The 17107-nt window shown below is 50.2% G+C and overlaps 1 long non-coding RNA gene across 1 annotated transcript in view; it reads left to right on the top strand.

The window, feature by feature from the left end:
* Positions 1 to 2146: 2146 nt before the first annotated feature.
* Positions 2147 to 17107, top strand: part of LOC116472541 (uncharacterized) — a 67216-nt gene continuing 52255 nt past the window's right edge. Inside the window, exon 1 of the long non-coding RNA XR_004249108.2 lies at positions 2147 to 2214. This is a non-coding gene — a long non-coding RNA (uncharacterized LOC116472541). The remainder of the gene's footprint in view (positions 2215 to 17107) is intronic.

The following is a 17107-nucleotide window of genomic DNA, read 5'->3' as shown; positions in this document are numbered from 1 at the left end:
TGGCGTTCCGGGTCAGCTGGCGTTCCGGGTCAGCTGGCGTTCCGGGTGGGCGTGGGCTTGGCGGGCCCCGCACTGGGAGCAGCTGGCCGGCCCTGCCGGCCCCGAGCAATGAGGGACTTAGCACCCGGGCCAGCGGCTGCGGAGGGTGTACTGGGTCCCCCAGCAGTGCCAGCCCACCGGCGCTGCGCTCAATTTCTCACCGGGCCTTAGCTGCCTTCCCTCGGGGCAGGGCTCGGGACCTGCAGCCCGCCATGCCTGAGCCTCCCACCCCCTCATGGGCTCCTGTGCCGCCCGAGCTTCCCTGACAAGCGTCCACCCCCACCCTGTAGACCTCCTGGAATGCCTGGAACAGCTTAGCAACCTGGGCATAGGTGGCTTGAGACAACCTAGCCATTCGGGCCTGCTGCCAGAGTGAACACCACAGGGATGTGTCAGGAATTGGTGGGTTCTTGGTCTCACTGACTTCAAGAATGAAGCCGCAGACCCTCGCGGTGAGTGTTACAGCTCTTAAGGCGGCACGTCTGGAGTTGTTCGTTCCTCCCAGTGGGCTCGTGGTCTCACCTTGAGAGAGTGAGGAAAACAGGATTAGGCAGAGACTGAACTTGAACTGCGTTGCTTTCCACAGAGGCCTCGTCAGATCCCTCTGGAAGCTGTGGCACGGGGGAGGCCCTTCAGAGTCCCCCAGAAGGAAAGCAAAGAAATGAACCTTTGTGTCCCTGGATCAACCAACTGGATCCAGGATGCTGATGCCCCTCAAAGAGTGGCAATCTGGTCTACACAACCCACCACTCAAATAATTCTCTTGAAAGCCCCCAGAGATCTCCTGATTTCCAAATCCAAACCTGTTCTCTTGGGTACCTCCTTACTGGTGTCCCTGTAGCCCAGGCCCCCACTGAACATCCCTCTTTTCCTGAGTTCTCTCACTCGGCACAGTCCTGGGGGGAACCTCCCCCATGCTTTCTGTCATGGGTTCCTTCCCCTCCTTAGACTTAGATTCTGTCTTCAGTCCTGTTCTATCTTTTCTATCCTCTCACTCCATCTCTTCTCTTGTCAGCCCAACTTCTTTCCAGATGATTCCGAAAATCGAATTTCTTGCTTCAGCCTCTCTCCTAAGAACCACAGGTCATTCCCACTGCCTTGGCTGGATGTGTGTCCCTGGAAGAAGGTGGCCTGCTTCTCAAACCCAGCTTGACCCACACGAAACTCAACCTCACATCACTCCAGGTCTCCTCCAGACTTCGGGTTTTTACCCCCTCACCTCCAGCACACTCCTCCTTCTGCACCACGCACAGCAAGCTCTGGGGACTCCTTCTCGTTCCCTGCCCCCCAGTGGCGGCCTCCCTGACCTAGCAACCTGGTATATGGATAACCTGGCTTGCTGCAGTCAAGTTGCAAAAGAACATGGTTGGATAAGCACAAGGCCACCGTTGCTCTGGGAAATAACCCATAATGCACGCCCCGCTGCTAGGACAGACCCACTTAGGGACAGCTTTGCACCTCCACTGGGTGCAGGCAGGGACAGCTGGGCCCTACCGGCTACTCTTTTTGCTGTAGATTAGGAAGAATCTTGATTCTCCCTGGGCCCAGGGAATGCAAGGCCGATGGTCCCCAGGACTCTGAGAGGGACAGGGCAGTGATGGGAGTCTTGGGGCAGAGGATGAGGGGAGGGGAGGAAGGGGGAGTGGGGAAGCTCTATGTCATCAAAACTTGTCCCTAAAGTCCCTGGGAACCCCCAGGGGCCAACCACTCCCAGGGGCCGATGTAGGCAGGGGACAGAGGGATGTGAGAGGGCAGGTAGGCTGGGGCTGGGGGCTGCGGAGGGCGGGGAGGTTTGAAAGTCGCTCCGCCGCCCCTCATCAAGTCCATCCCTTCCCGTCCTCCCCGCAGGTTTCCCCCAGACAATCGCACAGTACCCCTAACTCCACTTAATTCGCTCCTCACGCTCTGAATCACAGAAAGGCAAACTTGCTAACAAAAAGGCGGCCCGCCCGCGTGCGGGCTTCCTAGGCGCGTCCCGCTGGCCAGGTGAGGAGATCAGGCACCGCAGCCGGGCGCGGGGCGGGCTGGAGGCGCGCGGACACTCCCCCGGCCGGTAAGGAAGGGGCGGGCCGAGGCGCGGGCCATGTGCCGCTGGGCGGCCCTGCGAGCCGCCGCTCTCCGCCTCTCTAGGCTCGGCTTCCATCAGCGTGTAGCGGAGCCCCGTGTCCGGGCCGGGTAAGTGCGGGCGGCTGCGGCGGGAGAAGCGCGCCCGCGTGGGGTGGGGGAGAGGGGGAGGGAGGCTGGGGGGGTCCCGGCAAGGCGCCTCCACCTCCGCCGCCCGCAGTCCCTGCTGGACGGTGGTGGAGCCGGCGGGCAGGGGGACGCTGGCTGCGGATAGGAGTGGGGCAGGCAGCCCGGTGAAGTCGCGGCTGGTGGGAGCACGCGTTGGTGTGTGCAGGGGCCCGCAGCAGGGTGTCCTTAACCACACGCCTGAGTCCGCCTTCTGCGCTTGTGCCTTGGGAAGAGCTCTGGGCCTCTGAGGGCCGCGTGCCCTCCCGGGACATGGCTGTCCCTCTTCAAAATGTCACTCTCTTTGCCCACCTTGAATTCCAGTAGCTGCCTCTTGTGCATAAGCTTAGGCGACAGGCCCAAAGTCGGCATAGCTAGACGTGGACAGGCCGTGGCTGCCTACCCCATGCAACACAGGGTTTGCTAAATGCTCGCACCTGCTGTGTGTGGTGCACGTTGTTCTCAGTGGGTCAGGCTGCCTGTGCAGGGGAGTCCCGTGTTCCCTGGGCACGTCTGTGTATTTGTGGCAACATGATTCTGCAGGCCCTGTCACCTGTTTGTGTGCCCATCGCTGCACATGCAGCTGGCTGGCTCTTGTGAAAGGAGGAGGGTGTGGAGGTTTTGGGGTGTCTAGCTTTCCTGGGCGATATGGGCAGTGTTAACGTGTGCATTGGCTGGAAAGTGTGAAAGGGAGGCGGCTCAATTGGGTTCAGCTGGACAGCATCTTCACCTGGGTCTCAGCTGCTGTGCATGCAGGAATAGTGTTCCAGGGGTCTGCAGTGTGTGGCAAGTATTCTGAGGTGGGGTTGTGAGAAGAGGCAGCTTCTGGAAAAAGTCCTAAGTGCACTCTGGGGCATAGGGTGTATGCTGGCGGAGGGTGGGGTGGCAGGAGATTGAGGGTGGTATTAGGCCAGGGTGTGTTCTATTTGGGGGCAGCTGGCTTGTAGTGGAAAGCAGCAGTTGGAGTCTGGAGGCCTAGATTTGAATTGGAACTTAGTGGTTGTCACTGTGTCATTTGCTTTGTTGCCTGGAAAGGTCGTCTGGGGCTCAGTTACTTTGTGTGCAAAATGGGACTAATGATCACTGGCTTATCTCCCAAGGAGGCTGGAAGCTCCCATTAGTTAATGCCTGGAAGTGCTTTGGCAGCAGTAAGGCTCCCAGGGCCAGGGGCACTGCTGGGCCACAGGTGCAGAATTGGTGGTCTGGGGAGTGCTTGGGTGGCCTGGAGCTGTTTGGTTTGTGGATAGTAGGGGAGCCATTTGCAGGCTGCTTCCTGTCATATTCAGCACAACAGGAGTGTCTGACTCTTGTGTGTAAAATATGTATAGACCTGTGTAGTTTCTCATAGTTCTTGTATGAACGCCTTCTATAACACAGGAGGAAAACTGGCTTTGATGTCTTTAAATCGCCCTGGAGCACTTTACCTTTCCAGAGAGCCGTCCTCCAGATGAACCAGTGGGCTTATGCCCACCATCTTGCTTTTACCTTTATGCCAAATGAAGCAGTAAGGAACACCCTCCTCTTTGCAGCCAGAGAGACAGGAGATGAAGAAGCTTTCCCAGCCACGGTCACAGATCTAGGGTGTCAACTGCAGGGCTCTGTCTTTTGCGGTATAGAGCCTTCAGATCCAGGGCCAGCCCTGGCCCCAGCTGAAGAGGGGAGGGGAGGGAAGAGTCATGCCAGACAGCACCAAACAGCAGAACGTGGTTTGGTGGTTTATCCGCCCTTGGATGCCACCTGTCACTGAGAATTTTTTTTTTTTTTTTTGAGATGGAGTGGGATTACAGGCGCCTGCCACCACACCTGGCTACTTTTTGTATTTTTAGTAGAGAAAGAGTTTCACCACGTTGGCCAGGCTGGTCTCTAACTCTTGACCTCAGGCGATCCACCCCTCTCAGCCTTCCAAAGTGCTGGGATTACAGGTGTGAACCATTGCGCTGGGCCCACTGAGACTTCTTTGTATGTGGTAGCTGCTTAGTAATGTCTGTGAAAGTGAAGAGCCCTGGGTGGAGGATGCTGGAAACCCAAGTCAGGTCCCAGCTGTGCCCCTGCCCGCCATGTCCTGGGGAAGGTTGCTTTGCCTCACTGGGTCTGCTTCCTCATTGGTCCAAAACAGGGCTTCTTTCCAGATTGTCATTCTGATCTCAGCTTGTGTTTCACTTCCTCAGAGAGGCCTGTCCTTATCCCCATCTAAAGTGGCCACACCTCTTTGTCATGGTCACATCACTTCCGTGATCTGTTTCCTCTGTAGCACGGGCCACCCTTTCCAAACTTCCCTTTGCCACGTCCTACTACAGTGTGAGCTTAATGAAAGCAGAGACTGCGTTTGTCCTGTTACCTGCTGGCTCACCAGCACCTAGACACAGGTGCTCAAGAAATAAGGTTGTGTGAATGAGTGAGTGAAGAGGTTAACAAGGGGCTAGGGGTGATGCATGCCTGTTTTTCAAACTGTGCTCCTAGGAGCTTTGGATGGGGAGAGCAAGCCCCATGGCCCTGGATCCCTAACACCAGCAGCTTGGGGTTCATCTAAGTTACGTGCCGGCTTCCAGGTAGGATTTCCTTTGAAGAAAGTGTTCTCCCACTAAAATAAAACTAGAAAGCCATTGCACCAGAAGACTTCAAGGGGTCTTTTCATCTTTTCAGCTCCAAGTTGAAACAGTTGTACTGCACCTGGAAGTAATGCCCACTTGGCCTTCTGTGAGGGTCACAGGCAGGATTCACACACACAGAGTGGTGGTTCTGCGGCTCATTTCTGTTTGGTCATGGAATTTACCCACAGCTATTTTTATGCAACTGATTTAATTTCCTGAATTTTTGGTTGGAGTTAATATGAAAATGATTTTGCATACAATAAAGTAGCAAGGGCTATGTGGGAACTCTGATCCATGGGAGAGACAGGCCCTGGACAGGGAAAAAACACAAAACATCTGCAAGGTAGAGAAACCACACATGGATATTTGATAGCTCCTTATTTAAGGTGACTGTGTTTGTCATCGTCTTCTGTTGGGTGTGTTCCCAGGCAGCCTACTCAGAAGTGCCTCATCCCCAGGAGATGCCCACTCAGCATTGTCTTGCTTGAGTAGTTGGCAGTGCAGGGGAGCTCTGCTCTCTGGGCGAGTGCTGAGCCTACAGGACAGCCACGTGGTGCACCAGCCTTGGCCTGTATTTACAGCAGCCATGCATCCTAGGGTTTCCAAACTCGTCTCCATGTAAAACATTGTCTCGTGCTATTTTTTTCTATAAATACACTTAGAAATGGTAGGGCAACTGCTGTGTCCAACACTGCCCAGGTTTGGGGCATAGAACCTAGGTTACCTCTCCCTTTTCTTTTCTTTTCTTTTTTTTTTTTTTTTTTTGACAGAGTCTCACTCTGTCGCCCAGGCTGGAGTGCAGTGGCATGATCTCAGCTCACTGCAAGCTCCACCTCCCAGGTTCACGCCATTCTCCTGCCTCAGCCTCCCAAGTAGCTGGGACTACAGGTGCCTGCCACCAGGCCCGGCTAATTTTTTTGTATTTTTTTGGTAGAGACGGGGTTTCACCATGTTAGCCAGGATGGTCTCAATCTCCTGACCTCGTGATCCGCCCGCCTCGACCTCCCAGAGTGCTGGGATTACAGGCATGAGCCACCGCACCTGGCCATTACCTCTCCCTTTTCTAAGCCCCATGCGAGGAGCATTAATGGCCATGCCCACGACAGAGAAGGGGGCATCATTGTTTTGTTTGGTTGGTTTAGGAGAGCTGTTAAGGGAGACTGTGGAGACAAATGGAGAGAAGAAGATGGGAGTAAAGAACTGGGCCCTCTGTTCACTCCTTTTGACTATCCCTTGCTTCTTGTACATGTCCCCACTTTGGCTGACTTTGGTGTGTTTCTGGGTTCACACACCACAGCGCAGATAGAGTTGCAGAGGGGGCAACAAATATACACTGTGCACAAATATTCACCAAGTGTCTGCTATAAGCTTGAACCTCCAGGCCCTAAGAAATGCATCAGGACCCAGCCCCTGAATGCTGAGTGCTAGTTGTTGAAGAGATTAAACTCACACCCAGGAATAGGTGAGAAAACAGCCCAGTGCAAACTGAGCAGCACCCACCACGCCACACCTGGAGCTGCCAAAAAGGAAAGGTGGGCAGAGCCTGCAGGCGAAGGCAGCAGGCAGCAAGGGTGGCAGGAGAGCTCAGCTCTGGGGGTAGATGGTCCAGGCGTGGATCCTGGCTATGCCCCTTCCTCTCCGTGAGAACTTCCCTGTGTTATGTGACCTCACTAAGCTTCAGTTTCCTCATCTGTAAATGGAGAAAATGACCTGTAACTCCTAGTGAGGTGCATGGATGCCTGCCTGAGCTGAACTCAGTAGAGGGTATGGAGCACCCAAGTGTCTGATGACCACAGTGAAGTGGTTTGGAAAAGGGCCCATGGTGAGGAGGGGGCTCTCAGATGGTGACCGCCGTGGGATTGTCTGATGCTGGTCTCCTCTGTCAGTAGCCCAGAGGTCGATGTCCTCCTGCTGGTTAGGCCCCAGGCCAACCAGGCACCCCCTTTCTTCCCTTTCCAACTGTTACTTCCATGCTACTCCCCATACACAACTACGGGAAGGAAAGTGTCTGCACCCCAACAGCCTCCTCTCCCTTCCTCACCACTCATGTGCAAGCGCATGGCCCTGCTTAGAGCTGAAGTGTCCTTGTTGTGAAATGCCGAAAACTGAGATGTTACAGAGGCTCAGGAAATGTTCGGGAGAATTGCTTTGATGGTTCCTCAGTCTGTTTTGAAGCATTGAGCAGGGGCCCCCCATTGATGGTGGCATGGGATAACCCCCCAATGGCTCTCAGCCTCGTTCCAGTTTACTATTGTTAAACATGGACTTCATCGTTTGAAAGACTTTTGTCAGCCAGACTTCCATATAAATGAGAATTTGACTCTGCATCTTAAAAATATTAATGAAAGGCTATATCACTAATAGTTTGGTTTTACTATCCAGTGTCTAGCTTTCTGCTTTATATCATTTACATTTTTAAAAAATCAATTTAGGTCATTTACTAACAGAATTCCAGTGTGTTTAAAAGGCTCAGAAAGGGGCCGGGTGCAGTGGCTCATGCCCATAACCCTAACACTTCATGAGGCTGAAGCAGGAAGACCGCTTGAGCCCAGGAGTTCAAGATCAGCCTGGGCAACAGAGCAAGGCCCCGTCTCCACAATAATAAACATAATTCTATTCTCAGGTAGTGTTAAGGACTATTATTCTAAAACCAGGGCATAGGACAAAGGTCAAAACCCTACTACTTATCTATGAAAGGCAGCTATGAAAGAGAAATCTCTTTATAGTATTTCAAGAATATTTATGGAAACTTAAACTTCTACTTGCCAAAAAGGCTGTACAGTCTAGCTACCATACTAGCTATGTGGTTAAATAAGATAATGTAATTTTTTTTTCTAACTGACCTCAAACAAACAGGACAACACAGCTCACCCCTATCCTTTGTACTTTTTTCTTCTGAACCTTTTTTTTTTTCTTAAAATTTTTTTGAGTCTCACTTTGTCACCCAGGCTGGAGTGCAGTGTCTTGATCAGAGCTCACTGTAGCCTCAACTTCCCAGGCTTAAAAGCCCTTAGCTCTCCTCCCACCTCAGCCTCCAGAGTGGCTGGGACTACAGGCATGTGCCACTACAGCCAACTAATTTAAAGAATTCCTTGAAATGCCTAACAATAAGTTAGGAGGGATGAAAGGAAAAGGGAACTATCCATGACCCTATTTTTTTTTTTTCCTTCTATGTCATCATTTTTGTGTTAGTGGTTGGTTAAAGCAGGAAGCAACACAAATGAGAAAGGATAGGATATCATAAGGTTCCTTGGTTGTTCATGTTTCTTAGAATGTATATCTTTCTGCATTTGAACAAAGTTCTGATTCCAACATAGAGTGTGGCTTTTCAGTGCTGTGAACGACCTGTTTACTGTGTCGCAGAGATCTTGTCTTGGGTTCACTTTGAGGTTCTCTGAGCTCCCATGCACTGTGGATCCCTGAAATTCTGTGCTCACAGGCATCTTGAACACTATTTGCAAATGGAGAGCAGGGAGGCATGGACACACATATGCACATGTCTCCAGCTAATGTTCAGGTCCCACTGTCCCATTGGACTTCACTTATGAGACACAAGTTCAAAGATGAAATTATCAAGAATTTCAAGATGCCAACAGCAGGACATTAAACCAAATGCAGGGTCCTTCCAAATGTGAGCCTGTGAGCCCACACAGGCTGCACACCCATGAAGCCAGCCCTGCCCCAAGGCTTTGTTGTCACATTTTTCAATGGTGGCCCAGTTAAGGCAACACAAGTCCTTTCAACAGGTGGGCCATCCAAGGGCCCTAGGATTCAAGTTAGTCATTTGTATGTTTAGAAAATGATGGGGGCGTCCATTTCTATTAATATATCCAGATCTCCATCCTCCTGCTTTACGTCATTTACGTTTTTAAGAGCTTAGGTGTTTTACTAACAGGTTCTAAAAGAGCAAATGATCAGAGTAGAGGTGGAATTGTCCATTTTGTCTGAGATTTGGAAGATATTGAAAAGCAAACTTCTAGGAGTTGTTAGGCCCATTCAGATACTCACTCGCTGTTCTAGGCATGACCATCTTTATACCAAAGCTGAGCAGATAGGTTGGGACAGGGAGGGAAGGAGGGAGTGGCTTAGATATCGAGGGAGTACTCTTTGGGAGAGAAGAGAGGCACAAGGAAGAGGATGCGAGAAAGTGCCAGATAACTCCGCATTTGGGGATCCTTTTTGTACACGCAGAGGCTTCTAAGCCAGGCTTTCCAGAAGAAAGAAACTCCTCTGTGTGAGGAGAGAGGGTAAGACAGGAAGTTGGAACTAGAAGCACTGGGAGAGAATGAAATCCTAGAGAGGCAATTAACACTTTCTGACAGCACTGAACAGATAGCTAAGGGCTTTTAACCCGCAAGTACTCAGAATCAAATACTAGGACAGTGAACCAGAAAGGGGGCGGAGGCAGAAGGAAACCCCTCTCCTCCTTTTTAGAAAGGAGAACTCGGTTAGAAAGAGCAGTGATGGGTAACAGTAAAAGTTTAGTAAGGAGAAGCCACATTTGCATTGTACCTTTAATTTGTTTAAATTATCCACATTCACCTTGGTTTTAATTTATTGTATAAATAATGCTAATTGTGAGTAGCTATTTTCATCATTAAATTTGACAGATACGTGCCTGGTTGATGCAAATTCTCCAGGGCTCCAAAACTGTTTTTACACTATGACCTGAAAGCTAAGAATTATTTTTTACATATTCAAAGATTTGAAACAAACAAAAAGCAAAGAAGAATATACTGCAGAAACCATATGTGGCCTGCAAAGCCAAAAATATATATTAACTGGTCCTTTATAGAAAAAGTTTGCTGACCCCTAATCTTTCCAGCATCAGCCTGGGGTTATCGACAGCTAAGTCAGCTTAGTGCCTGACACTGGTGTCTCTCTGAGTACCAGCCTCCGAGGTCCCAATTTAATTCACCTGGGGTGCAACCTGGGAATTGATTTTTTTTTTTAATCCTCAGGTGGTTCTAGTGGACATCTGAGGTCAAAAGTAGTTCTAATACAGTAGTTCCCAAAGTGAGGTCTGGGCCCAGCAGCATCAACATTGCTTGTTAAATGCAAAATCCCAGGCCCTACCCCAAACCTGCCGACTCAGAAACTCTTGGGAGGGGTCCAGCAACCTACCAGTGTGCATTCAGGTGATTCTGAAGCACGTTCAAGTTTGAGAACACTGCTCTAAGGCTTGGCCTTTCAAACTTAAAGGCCGTGCTCATGGTTGCTCATGGCAGGCAAACCTCACAAATGGGTCAGGCTGAAAGCGCAGGAGGAAGGGCGGAAGCTGACAAGGGGGAAACGAAAGGCTTCAGGTCTGATCTTGGAAATAACCACAGTTGTTCCCTTATACATAACTGAGGCCCTGGGAGGTGAAGCAAGCTGCAGGAACCAGAGCTTGGGACAGAGTAACTCCACCAATGATAATAATGAATTCCTCCCTAAAAAATTATCATTTATAATACTTTTAACATCGGGCTCTATTTTTCATTATTACATGTGTATTTATCTTTTAATGTTAGTATATTAATTTATAGAAGGTACCCACTTGGTAAACAAGGATTTAAACACAACTTTGAACTATCTTGAAATAATTTCAATAAATGTTATACGTGCTTGGGAAGTAGGAAAATTGGACTGCTGACTTTCACCTCGTAACTGATGGGTGAATTCTGTTCTCCCAACCTCCCCCTATGGGAGGACAGATTCCCACAGGGTACTTGGCCCCAGTTTCCTGCCCTCCAGTGATGTAGCCTGTGGGGCAGTTATAAGAATGTAATACGAATTACACGGAAGGCCTACCACATGCCAGGCACAGTATGAGGTGTTAACACACATTATCTCCTGTAATCATTACAACTCTCTAAAGTCAGTGTCATTATCCCCATTTTATAGTTGCGAATGTTGAGGCACAGAGAGCTTAAAGACCTTCCCCAAATCCCAAAACCAATAAAAGGCAGAGCTAAGATTCAAACCCAGGGAGGTCTGGCCTCAAAATAGGTGGGATTGGAGGTAGGAAAGCTTGCCTGTGATCAGGCGTGACATGGCATTTCAATAAATCTACACTAGTTGAGTTTATACATATGCAAAGTGATCATTCCCAGCCCTCCCAAGTCTTGCCCATTTTCCTGGGTTTCCTTGGCAAGAAGTGAGTCCACACCATACAAAGGTTGTATTGCTGATGTGCCCATCTTAGAATCCAAGGACCAGAGGCACTCGGAGCAACCAGAGATCTTCTGTCCAGGTTGTCTAGAATGCCATCGCTACCAACGGAGCTGACTGGGTCCTTAAATTCCTCCTTCTTCATTTTGGAAATTAGCAGTCAAGGTGGTGTATAAATATCACACATTATCATCCTCGTCAATAGTAATGAGGCAGCCTTTCAGATCTTCGTGTCTCCAAAGCCTGTGTGCTCATCAGCTTCTGATGGCTTAGTATGATTATCCTTGGTTACAGCCACAGACAATGGGAGCACAAAGGCCATGACCTGGGGGCGTAGCACTGTGAGTCCACAGAGCCCCCTAGCCTGGAGCACTGGGCTGAGAATCAGAGATATGGATTTGCATCTCAGCTCTCCGCAGACTTGATCGACTCGAGAGTGGAGAAATGACATCCACCCTCTTGGTCTCTCTAACCAAAATATGGGAGTGGGCTGATTTCTAAGGCTCCTTCTCCATGTGAGACAGGCAGGCAGCTTTCTAAACCTTGGAAACAATGGGGCGTGAGTGATGATGGTGGTCGTGGTGATGTGATGAGTACACGATGAAGGAGCTGATTTGGGCACTCCCTAGGGTATTCTGATGCCATGTTGGTTTCTATAACATCCTCCCTCAATAACTCATGGAACTAAAAATCTTCCTTTTTTTGGAAAGAATTGGAGTAACTGTGGGAGTCGTTGGTTAGTCGCCATGTGCGTGCATTATTTCCTTGCCCAAAAAGGTCAAGCATCTCTTTAACAGACAGGTATCTGTGTGCTTGGCTCTCCTGCAAGCAGAAGATTCTAATGCTTTCCAAAGGGAGTTCTAAGTCCCTAAAATACATGTTTTCACAGACCTGAGATGGAGAGACATGGTTTATTTGTCAGGGAGCTTAGCAACTTCCAAGCTGTCTTCAATAAATTACATCGCCTTTGGACTTAAGACCTAACAGATTTACATCCAAGTACCAAAGTGAACATTGGAATTCAAATCTGGATGCATGACTGTTCTCTCCCTCACCCTCAACACAGATTTATCAGCCAGAGTGGTGTGGGAGAAGGCAGGCTGGGCCAGGAGTCTGGACACCTGGGCTACCTGGCTTCTAGCTCCAGCTCTGCCTCTGGTAACATCTCTGGAGCCCACTGGGTTTCTGAGCCTGCACCGGGAAAATAGTCTACTCTTGGGAGTTGACAGCTCAGGCCTACACAAAAAAAGAAAGGTTGGACATCAGTGGTTCTTACCCTTTTTGAGGGAGTCACAAACCCCTTTGGAGATCTGCTAAAACCTGTGGAACTGCAGCACATAAATAGTAAAACTTTTCATACCATTTCAGGGGCCCCAAAGTTATAATTCCCTGCAAGGAATGATCTTTTAGTCTTATTGCTAAGCCACAGTATCCTGTTCCGGAGACAAGACAGGCACTATTTTGAAAGCAAATGAGAAATTGTACAAATCCTTCTGTATGGGAAAGAAGATGAGTTTTTCAGTTATTCAGACATTGTTTATTCAATTCCTGCTGCTGGGAAGGAAACGTCGCTGCCTTTCCTATTCCCAGCGGGCAGGTTTTGAATATCCTTAAGCACGAAATGTGCATGAGGAAGGCTTTTGTGGGAGAGCTCCTCCTTCCACCCCGCAGCAAACTCTTCTCCAGCCTGGCCAATCCTGCCAAAGCCACAGAACATCTAAACTGCCACTGTCCCTTGCTGGGCTGCTGCTGTGTGCTGGGGAGGGGCAGCTGCACGTCTAGCCAGTACTTACTGAATTCAGGCACTGGCTAGGGCATCACGGTCACTCTCTCGGGGATCCTCAGCCTTTGATCCCCACTGGGCAGAAGACACTGGCTCAGGTAGATCAGATGACCTGCCCAAGGTCCTGCAGCTGGCAAAGGTGACATTAATTTTCCCTCCATGTACGTGACATCCCAGCCCCCGAAGCAAACACCAGAGAGCCAGGCTCACATTTATGTTCACCTTCCTCCTGGCACCAGGGATGGGGAAGGGGACAAAAGCCACACTTCTGCCTGTGCTCAGGATGGTGCATGAGCTGCCCTACAGAGGACCTCTCCCTGAAGCTCCTCTGCAGCATCCAACCAGTCATTTCCCAGCCAGATCTAAGGAACTGTCAGGTCAAGCAAATAGTGGCTTCAGCTCTAGTGGCTGCAGCTGTGGACCTGGGGGGATGCTGCTCTGGAGACCCCACCCTAGAAGGGGCAGCAGTGTTGTTGAGGGCCCCCTGTCCTAGGCTCTGAGTCCCCTGCATCAAGCCTGGTGGAGAGCTCTTGGTTCAGACCGGTCTGAAAGCTGGGATCATTGTTGATCGGGGCATGGACGTGCCTCCCACATCCTCTAGACAGCCTTGAGGATCCATGGTCTCTGTGCCTTCCCTTCACACCTATACACAGCAGTGAACACTCACCTTGGCCCCCGAGAACAGAGATGCATGTGTGCCTCCAGCTCCAGTCTGGGTCCTAAACCCAAGCCTGGGAGGCTGCTGGGCCTGCAGTGTCCTCTGCTTCTGCCTGGCTTCCTAGCGGACTGCGGATGTTGCTGTCAGCCTCATGGTTACCCAGGCCTCTGGCCTTCTTGAGTTTCTGCAAGGCACCAGCCCCCAGCTACTGGCTGGACCAGCTTGGGTGGACAGCAGAATGACAGGGAAGACCCTCTTCAGATGTTTCTGTCCTAGTTCCAGGTCTGAGGAGGCAGAGCAGAGCTGACTCGAAAGGACTCCCTCTCTGAACCTGCTGTAGTTGGCAGGGTGTCCACCTTGTCATCCTTAGATCCTGAGGCCCAGGTACAGGTTCCAAAGAGCCCTTGAGTCTGGCTGAGTATGGGGCTGAGTATGGGGTCCAGAAAACCATGTGCATAGTCTGAGTCCAACGTGTTGGGCGGCCTTGGGAGAGGGCAGTGAGCTGGCACTGGTCCGCAGCCCCGGGTCCTCAGGGCGCAGAGTGGGGCTAAGCAGAGGTGCTTCTCATCATCAGGCAGGAACTGGGCACTGATCAGGGAAGCCTGGTGCAGTGATGGGAGTTGAAGCAGCCTGGCCTAAGGAAGCAAACTAGGACACATTCCTGAGAGGCAGGCACCAGGAGCTGAGCAGGGGATCTCCCAGACTGTGCCCAAGCCGGGGAGGGCTGGGAAGTCTCCTGCGGGGCAGTGCAAGGAGTGGAGCAGAACGTGGGTTTGTATTTCAGATAAGGCCACGTGTCCTTGAATCAGTTTGCCTATCTGTGAAGTGGGGACCCCAAGAGTGCCTGCACTCCTCACACAGTATCATCATTCCCATCATCTGTGCAAGTAACCAGGGAGCTAGAGCCTGGAGAGGCAGACACAGCAGGCTGCCCTGGCCAGCAGGACACAGCAGGCTGCCCTGACCAGCACGCAGAGGCTCCTGCTTCTTCCTGGGCGAGGGGAACTGGGGGAACAGGGCCCACTTCCCCATGGGAAACACTTTATTTTAAAATGAGGTGGGACTGTGGAAGACAGTTTGGCAGGCCCTCAATACGTTAAATATAGAGTTACCATATGACCCAGCACTTCTACTCCTACGTATTACACAGAGGAGTTGAAAACAGGTGTCCAAACTAAAACTCGTACGTGAATGTTCATAGCAGCTCTTTTGGCAACAGCCCAAAGGTAGAAGCAACCCAAATGTCCATCAACAGGTGACTGGATTAGCAAAAGGTGGTATAGGCATACAATGGAATATCATTCAGCAATAAAAAGGAGTGAAGTACTGATGCATGCTACAACACTGATGAACTTTGAAGACATTAGGCTCCGTGAGAGAAGCCAGACACAAAAGACCATATAATGTATGAGTCCATTGACAGGGAATATTACGAGTAAACAAATCCATAGAGACAGAAAGCAGATGAGTGGTTTCCAGGATCTGGGGGGAGGGGGATGAGGAGGGACTGCTTCATGGGAATGGAGTTTCCGTGTGGGGTGATGACAAAGTTCCGGAACTAGATAGTGGTGGTGGTTGCACAACATTGTGAATGTACTTAATGGCATTGAATTGTACACTTTAAAATGGTTAGAATGGTAACTTTTATGTTGCATGTATTTTATCCCAATAAAAAGAAAGAAATGGAAAGGGGTTGGGACCAGGTTGGAGGTCAGCAGAAGCTGAATATTGTCTGTGAAATGAAGGGCTTCTCCATGGTCTCGGAGGCCACCTTCAGTTCTAAAAGTGTCCTGTGAGTCCGTGATACGGTCCCAGCTCTCCCCGCATTTTAACCATAAACAAGTGTGGAGTGATGATAGGCAATTGAAGAATGGAAAAGATGCTGGCTGCCTGTTGGTCTCCTAGAGTGTCTGAGCAGGAATTTTGTAGTCCCAGCTTTGGGGTCGGTGGCGGAGGGAGACAGTGGTCAGAGGAGCTTAAACGAGTGGAGAGGGGCTTAACACACCCCTTCAACCAGAGGGGCTCTGCTTTATCTTTTTTATATATCAAGGCTCTACATAAAAACTTATTTGAAAGAGTCTGCTAGAACACCAACTTTCTCATTGTACAGATAAAGAAACTGAGGCACAGAGAGGGGTGGTGACTTGCTCAAGGTGCTGGCAAGTAGAGAAGGCCTCCGAATCTAGACCCTATTCCCAACACCTGGGCCTTTGCTTGCCCCTGTGATCGTGTCCCCTGCCTTTATAAACACAGCACATCAGTTAGCGGACGGCCCTGTCCCTAGCATCACTTTGGCAATTCCCCTTTCTTTGATCATCATGGGAAGCGAGGACTTCCTCAGCCCCTGCCCCTCCCCTGGGATCCAGGAGCACACATTCTTCCCCAACCAAATTCCCTCCTGCCAAGCACTGGCCTTCACTTGGGGGCGAGGAGGGGAGGTGAGCAAGCAGCTCCCCCATGGACATGGACGGGGCTTCTTACACGGGTGAAGAAAAGGTGGGCTCTTCTCTATGGAAATCATAGATCCATTCTCCAAGTGTGGGAAAAATTATAGACTGTTCTCTTCCCTATATTAAGCTCATTCAAGGGAGCAGTAAGTATATTAGTGTATTTCTGAAAGGTGTTTTGAAGACCCAGTGTGTCAGAATTAAAACTCTGTGCTCTTCGTGCAGAAAGGCAGTGATTTTCATGAGTGAGCTTAGGGTTTGTCTTCTCACCATCGGCCTCCTCTGCCCCTCTAGCTAGGTCCACCCCAGCAGGTGGGCAGCCTGGGCCAGCTTCCATGGACTGACTGCAGGGCAGACTGGACAGCCCTTGACTGTCCTAGACAACTTGGCCTCCGCTGTGGTCTTGCAGAATTACAGGAAATCGATTAATACATGCCCGATTCTCCCTTCAGATAGCTGGGCTGCTAAGTGTATTTTTAGAATTCATTTAAATAAATGCTCATTCCCCAACCCCAGACTCTGGTTTATAACCCACTGGGCCATCTGAATTTCTTTCATTTAACCTCATAATTGGTGACTCTAATTCTCATAATCTGGTGGTCCCCTGTTGCTTACAAAGTCCACGATCATGAGCCTGAACCATACCTTCCCTGTCACCTTCTTTGCCTAATTCCTGCTCATCCTTAAAAACCTATGTCCATAGTTCCCTCTTCATCCCTCCTGCACACGTTTCTCCTTGAACTTCATCCACTGTGATGTTGACGTGTCCATTTTTCCAGCTGTGGGCTCTCGGGGTTCAGAGACAGCTTCATTCATTCCCTTCTCTTCATCTCCAGCACCTGTGCCACATAGTGAGGCCTGGGATGTTCAATAAATTAATAGATTAACTAGTTAATCTCAGAGGGGAAAACATACATGAACCTCCAGCAGACCTTCTGCAATGCTAAATGAGGGGAGACGCAGGCAGGGCAGCAGTAAGAGTGCAGTAGACAGATTTGCAGGATGGTCTTTGAGGAGAGCTGCAGAAGGGGGTGTCTTGGTAAAGCATTGCATTTTGGGGAGGGAAGGGGTGAAACTGAGAAAAAGGGGTGAGCATTGCACAGGCAATGGAGTGTCACTTACTGAGATTAGGAATAGCGGATGAATGGGGTCGCAGGGAGACGTTGTTGACTTCGTTTTGGGCGTGCTGAATGGGAGGGACCTGCAG

Source organism: Hylobates moloch, unplaced genomic scaffold (genome assembly GCF_009828535.3).
Source record: "Hylobates moloch isolate HMO894 unplaced genomic scaffold, HMol_V3 SCAFFOLD_8, whole genome shotgun sequence".
Classification (NCBI taxonomy): Eukaryota; Metazoa; Chordata; class Mammalia; order Primates; family Hylobatidae; genus Hylobates; species Hylobates moloch.
Note: the sequence above shows the minus strand (reverse complement) of the source record. Positions and strands in the feature narration are given on the sequence as shown.